The sequence below is a fragment of the Zootermopsis nevadensis genome, unplaced genomic scaffold, assembly GCF_977971745.1.
Source record: "Zootermopsis nevadensis isolate Lab colony 2312 unplaced genomic scaffold, Znev_1.0 Znev_ptg000016l, whole genome shotgun sequence".
Taxonomy (NCBI): Eukaryota; Metazoa; Arthropoda; class Insecta; order Blattodea; family Termopsidae; genus Zootermopsis; species Zootermopsis nevadensis.
Genome location: NW_028259148.1, coordinates 2,286,623 through 2,299,374, shown reverse-complemented (window position 1 = coordinate 2,299,374; position 12,752 = coordinate 2,286,623). Strand labels below are relative to the sequence as shown.

At 36.4% G+C, this 12,752-nt stretch overlaps 1 protein-coding gene across 4 annotated transcripts in view; it reads left to right on the top strand.

Moving 5' to 3' along the window:
* The window catches only part of Ten-a (Teneurin-a transmembrane protein), a 582,153-nt gene that overhangs the window by 183,883 nt on the left and 385,518 nt on the right, over positions 1-12,752 (top strand). For all 4 annotated transcript variants that reach the window (XM_087349368.1, XM_087349369.1, XM_087349367.1 and 1 more), the window contains exon 2: positions 4,032-4,061. The gene's annotated coding sequence lies outside the window, so the exon portion shown is untranslated. The remainder of the gene's footprint in view (positions 1-4,031; positions 4,062-12,752) is intronic.

Sequence of the window (12,752 nt, the reverse complement as noted above, 5' to 3'; positions counted from 1 at the left end):
CCACTCCATCTAACACAGCCTTTGTACAGCTCGCCGTCCATCTCAGATTTGTTCTATTAACCTCTACATCCTTTCCTAACTTGTTTCCATCGTGATCCTGGTCTCTCTGTTGGACGTTTCAGATTACTGTCTTATTCAAATTATTCTTCGTCTATTCTTCAAACGTGAGTTCGTTTATCTTGTTAGCTTACCTGTCATGGCGTTTACCATCAAAGTCTGTATAATTGAGATGATAATGTTGCGTCATATTGTGTTGAATATATACTTGTTCAATTTTATCAGTCTAATCACAATAAAATATTATTATTAAATATTAAAATATTATAATTAACATTTAAATATTTAAAATATATTAAAATGATGGTCTCTATCGAAATGTTCGATTTAAATTAGAGCATCATTTTAATATATTTTAAATATTTAAATGTTAGTTGTAATATTTTAATATTTAATAATAATATTTCATTGTGATTAGACTGATAAAATTGAACAAGTCTGTATAATTGTTTATTTTTTTTTGTTTTCCATTCCATAATTCTTGAAAATGTAATTTCTCGCTACAGTTAATCTATACAGTTATGTGTCTTCGTGTGAGTTTAGGGTTATGTTCCGTAGATTAATTTCTCCGGAACGTTGGTATCAAACTAATAATCTACACGGCGTCACATCCCAGAACTTCGTAATTCGTAAATCTCGACTTGAGTCCTTTTCTCTCGATTTCAAATAAAGCTTAGATTGTCCACTGCACAGAACGTAGTATACATTGTAGGTGTCATTTTGGAGAACTCCCGACTGCGTAAACCTCCGTTGCTTCCAAAATGAAAATGTTTGTTACTTGAAATTGCTGTTTGCCAGGAGTTTCCTTAAGTATATATTAAATCTTGTCCGTCTAATCACAATAAATTCTTATTAAATATTTAATTTTACAATAATTAACATTTTAAAATATTTAAAATATTAAATGATGTTCTTTATCGAAATATTCGATTTACATTAGACCATCATTTTTCATGTTTCACGACATGTTTCAGTTGCTAAAAGGACCATCCTCAGGTGTATATAATTATATAAAGCTTCAAAACGATAAATAATTCAAATAAAATTTTCATACATTATGCTAATATTTTAATATTGAATAAGAATTTATTGTGATTAGACGGACAAGATTTAATATATACTTATTATATCACAATATGACGCAACTTTACCATATTAGGAGTTTCCTTGTCTTAATATCACCGTTGTGTCAAGTACTGTGCTGATATTGTAACGTGTATCTCATTAAGATAGCATTCTTGTCTCCCTCCTCTCCAACCCTCGCTGTAATCCATACACCAGCCACCTAATGTTATTACTACGGCTTATCCAGACCACGGCAAAGTCGTTTATGTCTACTTGGCACACGTTAGAGGTCTCTGTTAGTAACTACAAGTAGTTTCCTCCCCTTACAGTGTTTTCGAAAATTATCTGAAGGTGCACAGCCATTTTGTTTTGTAGTACGTGCCAAATATCGTAAGCCTCAAAGTTGTAAAAATTATTCACAAATATCAGATGGTAATTAACAATAGATGAATTGAATTAAAATTGATATTAACAGCTCTAATTAATTTTTAGCGTAAGCCTAATTAATGCTGGTGTCTTGCTGTGGATACGTTTTCCCTTGTAACTTAATCTTACGTATGACTTATATATTTACTCTGATTGTCTATGTACAGCAATGAGATTATTATTCAACCACGATGGATACCGTATCGTCATATACGAGGTGCGATCGGAAAGTTTCTAGACTGCGCGTATAAAAACCCGTACACTTATCTCAGGTATTAAATTCATCCATCACCCTCGAAGTAGTTCCCCTGGGAGTGAACACAACGATCCCAGCGCCGCTGCCAAGCCTGGAAGCATCCCTGGAAATCTTTCTTTGTCAGCCTGTCAAGCACCATCTGCGATTCTGCCTGAATCTCTTCTATCGTCTCAAATCTCCTTCCCTTTAGCTGAATTTTTATCTTTGGGAAGAGGAAACCTTAGAAAGGAAGTTGGGGTCGGTTCTTGCAAGATCTTTGTGCTAAAGGGAAGGAGATTTGAGACGATATAAGAGATTCAGGCAGAATCGCAGATGGTGCTTGACAGGCTGACAAAGAAAGATTTCCAGGGATGCTTCCAGGCTTGGCAGCGGCGCTGGGATCGTTGTGTTCACTCCCAGGGGAACTACTTCGAGGGTGATGGATGAATTTAATACCTGAGATAAGTGTACGGGTTTTTATAGGCGCAGTCTTGAAACTTTCCGATCGCACCTCGTATTATGCGTGGTGCTTTTTTTTTTTTTACAAACGTAGTTCAGCAGATAATTAGCAGGAATGGGAGATTCCTAATTTTATATGCATCTGCAGTTGAATCTACTTTGGTATTTTACATTTACAGATTTTATAAAAGAACCAAATAATTTGTTATTTGTTAATCACCAGTTTTTTGTTTAAGTTGTATTAAAAATAATCAAGTATCAAAGCTGAGATATTAGATGGTTCTCAGATTTCAGTACAAGTTCTTGACTTAATTTTAATAACAGGGGGGAAAATTTATCATTGTCCTAGTATCTTAGTTTCATCAGCGATTATCAGACGTAAGATAACATGAACCAATGACGAAGATTCTAACTACGTTTGCAGTAAGGTTTATAAACAACTGATAATTTTTATTTAAACCTTCGTGTGACTTATTGTTGTGATTCAGTTCGACTTTTTATTTTCGTGTTGCAATCTCTGTCTCTGGCCGTGTTCCAACTGTCTCGCTTTCCGTTTTATTTTTGTTCACCGCCTTTTACTTTATTTACATTTCAGTGGAAAGTCTAAACATCTGAAGATCGTGGAGTAAACACCTGGCCAGAGTCGTACCGGAAGTGCATTTAGTAAGTCAAGCCGACTTCAGTGGCAACAATTCTTGGCGATGGATAGATAATTTAGGTGATTTAGAACCATCGTAGTGAGTTTAGTAGGTAATAATCGACAAGTGACCGGATAATTGACTCACTTTTTTGTATTGTTGTTGAAACTGTGTTTTTTAAATGTTGCTGTATGATACGCCGATTAACCGGAAATCGACTGTCATAGGGCTACAATTTTCAGCATCTCTTATAAAAATATAATTCTTTTATGACTATCTGAATGACGATTATTTTTCAGTACGTATTCTAATGATAGTTAGCCACGGTGATCTAGCGGTTAGAACGCTGGCCTTGTAATCCTGGGGGTCTAGTGTTCGATTCCCGGCGGTGCCCGAATTTATAACTTGTGTTGGGCAAGGCCGTGGTCTAGGCAACACGGAGTTTTCCTCCGTGGTATCCCAACAATTACTCCATTCACACACAGAAGAAGGCAATGGCAAACCACTTCTGGATCATCTGCCAAGAACGTATATGAACAGGTCCCAGTCCGAGAAAAGGATGGAAGGATCCTGTTCATATGGACCTGTCGTCAGACAGAACACTAAATAAAAAACTCTGATGACAGTTGTACCAACTGCATCTCCCCTTAACTTCACAATATTTCAGCAGATGTCATTTTATTTTCAGAATGTTTATTGATAAAGTTGAACGCAAATGCCACTTCCCGGTTCCCCGGTAGAAACTCTCATAAATAAAGGTTAAATTGATTTTGTTATTTTATGGAGAGATAATTGACTCGTATCGGGATGACCTAGTAGCACTTGGCGGTGAGTCATGCAGTTTCTGCCGGGAGCCAGGAAGTGACAGTTGCCTTTAACTTTATCAATGAACACACTGTATATTATTGGTAAGTTATTCGACATGTCATGCTCGGATTGTGTGGTAATGCAGTATTATTAAACGAATCCGTCCTCGAGCTGTGAGCGAACATAATTTTCTGTTGTATCTTAATGCTTCGTATTAATATTCCACGCGTTTTATGTTATGTTATTAGAGGATGCCATGAATTCGGGGCGCTAATACCAGTAATGATTGTTCCAGTATTTCAGCATATTATCAGATAAATCAATGAATTTATTTCTCATTTCAGGACACTTGCCACGTTTTCCATACTGGTCCGGTGAGTGAATATTTATTTTATTTAATTTTAAAGAAGTATTCTGGTATTAAATATTAAAATTTGTTTTTAGTGTTTGATTTTGTAGTGCGCTAAATGTTGTGCCAGCTTAAAAATTAAAGTTTTTTTTTTCATTTCCCATTAAAGATACCTGTAGAAGGTTTCTCTAAATGGACCTATTTCCAAGCGGATGTAGGAGCTTTTATAAGATGAATGATATTAGAAGTAAGGAATGCCATAATTTCTGTTCAGTCCATTAATGAATACAATTTCTATTCACCGAGGCGTAGCGTACGAATTGCCATATCGTGATTTTCCTCACTGCATTTCAGTGAGTGCTGTTCGGATTCGGAGTGACATCTCCTTTCTTCTTATTGGTTTTTCCATCTGAAGGGAACCGAGTTAAAAAATACCGGGTTCATTTTATTGGTGAAGTGAGGTTCCTTAGGAAGGCTTCCTTCGATAAAAGATCCCTGGTATATAAAGTTCCTTCCCAAGCGAGAAGCTTCATCAACGCTCGGCTGTAGAACACTTTCCAAGTTGAGTAAAATCAGTTAGCTGTTTTCTCCTGTTACTCCCCAGTAATCACCAGATTGCAAGTTTCAAGGTCAACGGCGATGTTACTCTCCTACGTTGTGACGTCGTGCAGACTCGTAGGTAGTAATCAACGTTTCGGGGTGAAATACTGTCTCCATCTTCAGGGCCGAAGTGAGTCTAGCCCTGGGGCTGGAGAAATGCATATTTTTATGGTAATCTTTCAAGGAGTATGAGATTGGCGGGGCATGTAGCGCGGCTGAAGACCCCTGATTAAAGAGAAAAATTGAAAGTTTTCGTTATTAATGAGAGGACAATAATAAATGGATCGTAAGATTGGAGGGCGTAGGTTCGATTCGACTGGCTGAAGATGGGGGCCAGCTGTGAGAATTGTGAACACAGTAATGTGTATTCTGTTATTTATTTTAATTTATGCATTATTTAACGTAGTGATATATTAATAGCAAAAGAAATTTTGATGTATTTAATGTATTTGTTCTTCTGTATGTTATTTATTTACGGTTTTAGAGTCAGCACGATGAAAATAATAGACTCGATTAATTATTTTTAATATTGATAGGAGAACTGCCCGTTTAAATTAACGGGACATAAAGGTATGAATTTGCCTCTGTCTGATTCCGGAGAATATCGTAATGCCACTTGAAGCATATAAATGCAATTCGTAGAATGAAATATCATAGTCCATTGTATCTACGACCTGTCTGTGTGTTTTGTGCGTCTCACGTTTACTTTTATACTTTGTTGCTGAACGTGCTCGATATTTACAGGAGACGACACACAGAGATAGAGTTTTGTCACAAATACATTTCGTGGAATCGTGAATACAAGCAGTTATATGCCCACATATTTCCGTGACAATACGTAAATATCTCGTGTTTGTTTGGGGTTATTCTGTTGCGTTAACGTTAGAGAGCTTTTGGACGAAATTTTGATGAAATGTTCTTCAAAGCATCAGCTGTTTACCTCTCACGATAGACACAAACATTAAAATATTAACAGTGTTCACAGAATTGAAACAAAGGTCTGTTCGCTCGACAGTGGTATTCCGAAAGCAGCTTTATTTAGCAGTTAACATATTTTCGGTCGTAAAACATATTTTTCCAGATATAAGGGCGACATCAGCATTTGAATGAATCCTGTGGGTGTTTCAGATAACTCAAAGCATTTCTATTCCCTTATACGTTTATATTTTTTTAGGTTATTATTATTTATTTCGGCGCTGAAATGTTCTGTTTTTGAACATCTCTGATTAATACTGCCATGCGTTACATGTTAGTGTTATCATCATTATATCTGACGGGACAAATTCTGCTATAAGTAATGTTCCCGGTAGGGAAAATTTATTTTTATGTTGGGTTGCCTCTGAGGTTCATTCCGTCTCCTATCCGATCTGCACTTCGGACTTTGCAGTTAGTGGAAGGCTGTCAGAGCGTCAAGCTCATTTCCATTACGTCATACCACGATTATCTTAATTAATGACACTAACAACTGTAGATTTACCTTAAATAATTATTATACCACACTTTGTTACGAACATAAATGTGCGTTCGTTAGCGACGATGTAATGAATTCAAGCTAAAATTACTTTATTTCGATAATTCTTCGCTGTCTGTGCAATTTCTGCGCTGGTACACGAATCCCTCTTTAATTCAGAGGCTTTTTATTTCCGACAAGGATTGGATGAGAGTGTCGTCCTGTGAAAATCTCTGAAATACTGCTTCATCTGATTCCCTGGGATTTATTGGCTGCAGTGTTCTTGATTTCTGTTTGATTTGTTTCGTTTGAAGGGCGACTAGAATTACGAAGTCATTGTCTAAAGGTTTGTGACAGCGATTAATTTTGGGAAAAGTGTACGTGGTAGTGGTCATGTGGATGTCTGGTTCAGCAGGTGAGCTGTCTCTCTCATCGTCGTGTCTGCTAGAGTTCCTCACGTGACAGATTATGAGAAGGAGGCGTGTTTGTGAGTTGGGCTGTGCTATGCTGGCAAGTAGATCCTACAGTTCTCTGGTCTGGATTAGAATGAGAGGGAACGGGAAATTGAGAAGATGGTTGGTTGGACTTATCATCATCAGCAGGTTACAGTCGTGACCAGACGAGGTACACTCCAGTACAATTGCAACTAGGAGAGAAATATCTAGCCAGCCTCACTACATAATATCTCATGTGTCCGTAACACCAAATTGGAATTGAGCCTTGGTCGTTCGGTCGGTCAGTTTCTGGCTACGGATTGGGAAACCGGGGTTCGATCTCCGTTTTCTTTGAAGCCTATGAGTCCAGACCGACATTAGAACCTCGCCATCTTCGTATCCAGTGGGTATGGAGAGGACACTCATTCCATCACCAGCTGCCTGTCTCGCAGTGACTTGTGTTTGTAAATTTAGTGAACTAAATCACATTTAAATTGACGTAACGTAATGTAACCGACAGGTTTGTTGTTGCAAATAACTCGCTACTGCCTTCAGTCATTTGTTGTCGGCTGTGTTTTGTATGTGAAGCTTTGGGGAGGGGCAGTAAATTATGCTAATCGTGTTGAACCTAACCTTGCATCAAAATTGGGTTCTCTTACGGTTACGTTCGGGATATCTGTGGTGACAGCTGCTCGTTAACAACAAACTACCCTTTGTGACCCTCTTGAGGTCTATGTTACTGTATATATGTCGGTCTAAGGCAGTGAACAACCCGCTCATAGGTTGTGAACGAATCGCAGTGTGCCCACAGAAATACTTTACACACACTTAGCAATGTTATGCAAGAACAATTTGGCTGCATTTTCAATAAGTTGACGAAAATGTTAATAAGGTATAGTTGTATTTTATTTATAATTGCGTCATATTGTGAATATTATAACAATTATTTATTTTAATCCGTCTGATCACAATATTTAAAATTTCTTATAATTAAGATAATAAAATATCATTGATGTTCCATATCGATTGATCGATTTACATTTCGGAATATTTACACAACATGTTTCGGTTTTTATAAAACCATCATCAGGTGTAAAATATATCTAAGAACTTAAAACTCAATTATGATTTCTGTAGTTTTTTTGGTGATGTTTCATTACGTTTGTTTTTCCGTTTTTGGGCGAAGGTGTTGTTTTTCTTAAATGCTATTAGATGTACATATCGGCCTGTAAGTAAATGATTGAAAGAAACACTAAAGAATTTGAAAGAATTTATAAAAGAATTTAGAGAATAAAATGCAAAATATATAAATTATAGGAACATCAATGATATTTTATTATCTTAATTATAAGAAATTTTAAATATTGTGATCAGACGGATTAAAATAAATAATTGTTGTATTTTATTTGTTACACAGGTGAATCTCGTTATACGCGGGGGTTGTGTTCGTGCTGCGAATACATATAAAACGCGGGTATGACGAAGATCACCCGTGCAATAACAGATCATGGATTTTAAGGAACGAAATTAACCATATTATGGTCTTCTGTGATGAAAAGATTCTTCTGTAAAGTAGCGAAATTACTTGTTAATCCCCTGGATATTTCTTCGAATAAACTGTACTAAAATATGGAATATGTAGTTTCCGTTACTCACGAAAAGATGCTTATACTAGGCTCGAAAAAATATTTTATATATTTGCCTTACAAATACCACGAATACCAAATAATACTGTCCGTAATGGAATGAAAATTAATCTTGCCTTTGAAAAAGGTAAGGAATAAAGCATGAAGGTGTCGTCTGGTGTAGAGTGTCCTAAAATTTAAACAAAATTAAATAATATTACCTCGTTATTTTGCTATGTAGTAAAACATTTCTTATATATTCCCCCAGTTATAGCCCCCTGATAGTGCACTATTAGCCAGACAGTAGCAAATGTCACTGTACGTAAATTTTTTAATACTTGAAAGAGACCATTTCTATGCTAAAGTGAAGGCAGTACTTGACAGAAGTAATTACGTGCAATATATCCTTAGGGTTTCCAGCAATTAGCCATTTCGAGAGGCTTAAACCATTTCGGGGTTCTTGTTTTTTTTCAGTGTATCCTTAAATGTGTCAGTCAATTCAATTGACATTATGTTAACTCTAATGCCAACGTGTTACGGGATCATGATATCTGATATATTGAACTGATCCAACATGTCAGAATTGCCAATAAAATTTTAATACGCTTAACGACATACACCATAAAGTTCACCCGAACTGTTACATTTCCACCACTGTTTTTTTTTTAAAAAGTATTATGGCTAATATAAAATTTAAGCGGAGAAAATTTAACAAAGCAGATAAATCATACTTCATTCGTTGACAGCAATCGTTACTGGCAATGCAATTGTGTTATAACCTTTGTAAAATCGTGTACTGAGGTTTTTTTTTGTATAATGTACACAGATAAGCTGCACAGACTAGCTGGAGCTAATAACCTGGTTCTCTTCATCTGCGTGACACTCACAGTTATTACAATTGATGAAATATCCTCTCTGATTAGTTTAGCTCATAATTGCAACAATATCAACCTAATGACAGACTGTGTTTGTAGCTTCAATCATTGTCCCGCAAGCTTTAAAACAGGATTTGTTTCGTTATTTCAGATAAATGTCTGTCTGTATCTACAAACGATGGAAGTGGAAGGTAAACAGTTAATTGTGGTTACAAAACATGGAGGGAAAATGAGGAACGGTGGACGTTTGCAGAATTATATAAATCTTGGAAAGTAAGTTCATACAACCATGGCGCATAATATTTATTGAAAAACCGACAGCCTTTTATGGTACCAAAACGCTGACTACCGTCTTTAGAACATCTCGCCGCTGGTTCGTATCTACTTCACACCCTCAACCCCATATTTGCAAGATCTGTTTTAATATAATTTCCCCACGTCCGCCAACCTATGTCTTCCAAGCGATCTCTTCCCTTCAAGTTTTTGACTGTATTTTGTATGTTACTGGTTATGTAATTTTTTTTTTTCCAGACTCCTGTCACTTCGTCACTCTTAGATCCAAACAAATCTCTTCAGAACCCTCTTCTCAAACACCCTCAGTCTGCGTTCTTTAGTCTGTCTCAGAATTAGTTACAGGGTTTCGTATTGCTCCCTTCACGCACGTAACCGAAGTTTGTGTTAGTATCGTGTCACTAAAAAGCGACTCGTCCTAATGAGGAACATTACGTAAATTAATTGCGACGGTGCAATCATTCCAGCTTCTTGTGTGTCTCAGAGCGTATTTTGGTCCACAGAAGCGAAAAATAGACATTTAAAAAGATATCTTATTTGTCCTTGAAGTCTTAGTTCGTCTAAATAATATTTAAGAATACAGTCCGTACCGCGAAGAAAACACTACACTTCATCATTACAAAATACAACTGGTTAACGCTGTTTAAGGAAATAATCGCTGTTTATAATGAGACACGCATTGCGTACATAATGTTTAAACAGTGAGTCCGTACCGCGAAGAAAACACTACACTTCACCATTACAAAAGACAACTGGTTAACGCTGTTTAAGGAAATAATCGATGTTTATAATGAGACACGCATTGCGTACATAATGTTTAAACAGTGAGTCCGTACCGCGAAGAAAACACTACACTTCACCATTACAAAAGACAACTGGTTAACGCTGTTTAAGAAAATAATCGCTGTTTATAATGAGACACGCATTGCGTACATAATGTTTAAACAGTGAGTCCGTACCGCGAAGAAAACACTGCACTTCACCATTACAAAAGACAACTGGTTAACGCTGTTTAAGGAAATAATCGCTGTTTGTAATGAGACACGCATTGCGTACATAATGTTTAAACAGTGAGTCCGTACCGCGAAGAAAACACTACACTTCACCATTACAAAAGACAACTGGTTAACGCTGTTTAAGGAAATAATCGCTGTTTACTGTGAAATTCATACGAAAGTTATTAATACAAAATGCATAGTTACTGACTTAAGTAGGCAATACACGTGTTTTAAAGGGTTGATCTGAATTAGATATTATGTCCATTTTATCATCATACTGGAGACCTGCTGAGGTCGGTAGAAATGTTTGTTTGCATACGGAGTAACATACAAAAAATTATTAGAAATGTTAACAAACTAATGAATTCTTTAGGATGTGTACAGAATGTCCCAAAAATATGTGTACGCAATTCTGATGTATGTGTCTTTTAGGATAATCTGTTCAGTTATTTTGAAATTAAATGTAGTGATCGGAACAGGCACGTTAACTTTTTTATTAAAATTATGTAAAACATATTAAATATTTCAGAATTTTTTTTTATTTTTACCGAAGTATGTAGGTAGTAAGCGAAAGAAATTACGTTGCAATTTGAGAATTACTTGGTAGGGTTTTTAAAACACAAGTTCCATCTAATTTTTTATTCGTCTTTTCCCCTCTCTTTCGTACTTGAGACCTCCTCCTCCCCCCCTCACTCCGTACCTTGGAAAACCTTTTAAAGAGATAAATGGGATTTTTTCTGTAATGAAAATGTTTGCTGGCGGGGGTGCAGACCGAATGGGAAGGAGGCTGGATAAGAATGTCGGAGAAATGGGACTACGCGAGTTAAGCAAAGAAAAGAGAGAAGATTTTGAAATAAGTGGAAAGTTGTAAGTGTCCCTTGAACACGTAAGAGCACTGGCTTATATGAATATTAACCTCTAAAATGATTCCTTTGCTCTGCTCGTAGTATCATGCGGTGATATATAAGATCACTCCTGTAGAAGATTACCTCCGCTCCATTTATGTGCTTATAGTGTGGCGAATACATGGCTTCTACTTCGTACTGAATTTGTCTGAACATCTTTAGACAGTTCCAGGCACATTTTAGGCGAAACATATATTTTAATTTATTCATAATTTTTGTAAATGCGATTTTTTGAAATTTCCTTCGGGATATGGGCAAGACGTGAACGTTCTGTTTGTGTTATAATATTCGTTTCATTGATAAAGGTAATTTTACTTGTATTTTTATTAAATTGTTTAATTTATTGAGGATAAATGCGTTTTGAGTTACTTTTAGAATCGTAAGGAGGCTGTCTTCTTGGGTATGTCATGTAATCAGGTAGAAGTTTACCAGCACGTTTCGGAGGTCCATGCTGCCTCCATCATCAGGACGATCTGAAACGTTGGTAAACTTCTATCACACTACACGGGGACAACAACCATGAAGACAGCCATCTTCGGACTGACCACCATGGAAACCTCAAATCCTACTATCAGCATGACTGTCATTTTCATATAGTTATGACGTCACGAATACGCCATGCTTTTTGCCTGTCTTTAGCACTTTGTGTGTTGTAGCCTAACGTTTAGGAGACGACGAATTCACCTCTAGCTGAAGTTTTTACTAGAACCGTCGCGTTTTGAGCTCTGATATTGAACAATATTTTTAATTCAATACAGAAAGAAAATGAAGTATTTGTATGCTGTATGCCAATTTAAGCAACATATTGTTTGGATCAATTCTGGAAAGTTGAGAGATTTTAAACTGTGACAGTCGTGAGAGGCAACTTTTTGATGCAATGGAATAAAAATTCACTCGAGAGTGATGAATCTAAGCAGAAAATAGTAGGACAGGACGTCGTTCATTTCCAGTTTCAATCAAATTTGAAGTTAAAATGAAAACATAACGCGACATATAAAGAAGTCCAACGAGAACCAAAGAATAACAGAAAATAATAAACATTTTGCGAGGTACAAGTGGCGTAATACAAATATTCTTCAGGTTTTGTCATGTGTTTAATAATTCTGTTATTATCTCCAATTAATTTTGTATGTTAATAAATTTGTACGCAATGAACCTCGTGCTATTATTTTTTTTTATACAAAATAACTTGTTCACGGATGATGGTATATTTTTGAACCACACATTCAAGTTCACGGGAAGAGAGGTCCTAGCATTGCGGAACTGAGAATATCTTTTGTTGCAGACTTAAACTGTAAGCTTTGTACGCATATTAAAATTCAAGCCTTGAGTCGCCTGTTACAGTGGTACGGAGTTTCCTGTCTGCAAAGCTCCAGTTTTAATAATTGTCTTTTCTTAATTAAGTATCCAGCAGAAGGAGATGGGACAGAGATCCGACGACTTCTATTTCGGAAGGAGGTGGAATTGTCTTTTGTGGGAGCTGAAAGAGATTTTCGTGGAATGAGGAAATTGAGGAAAGTAGAAAACTCGGTCCATTC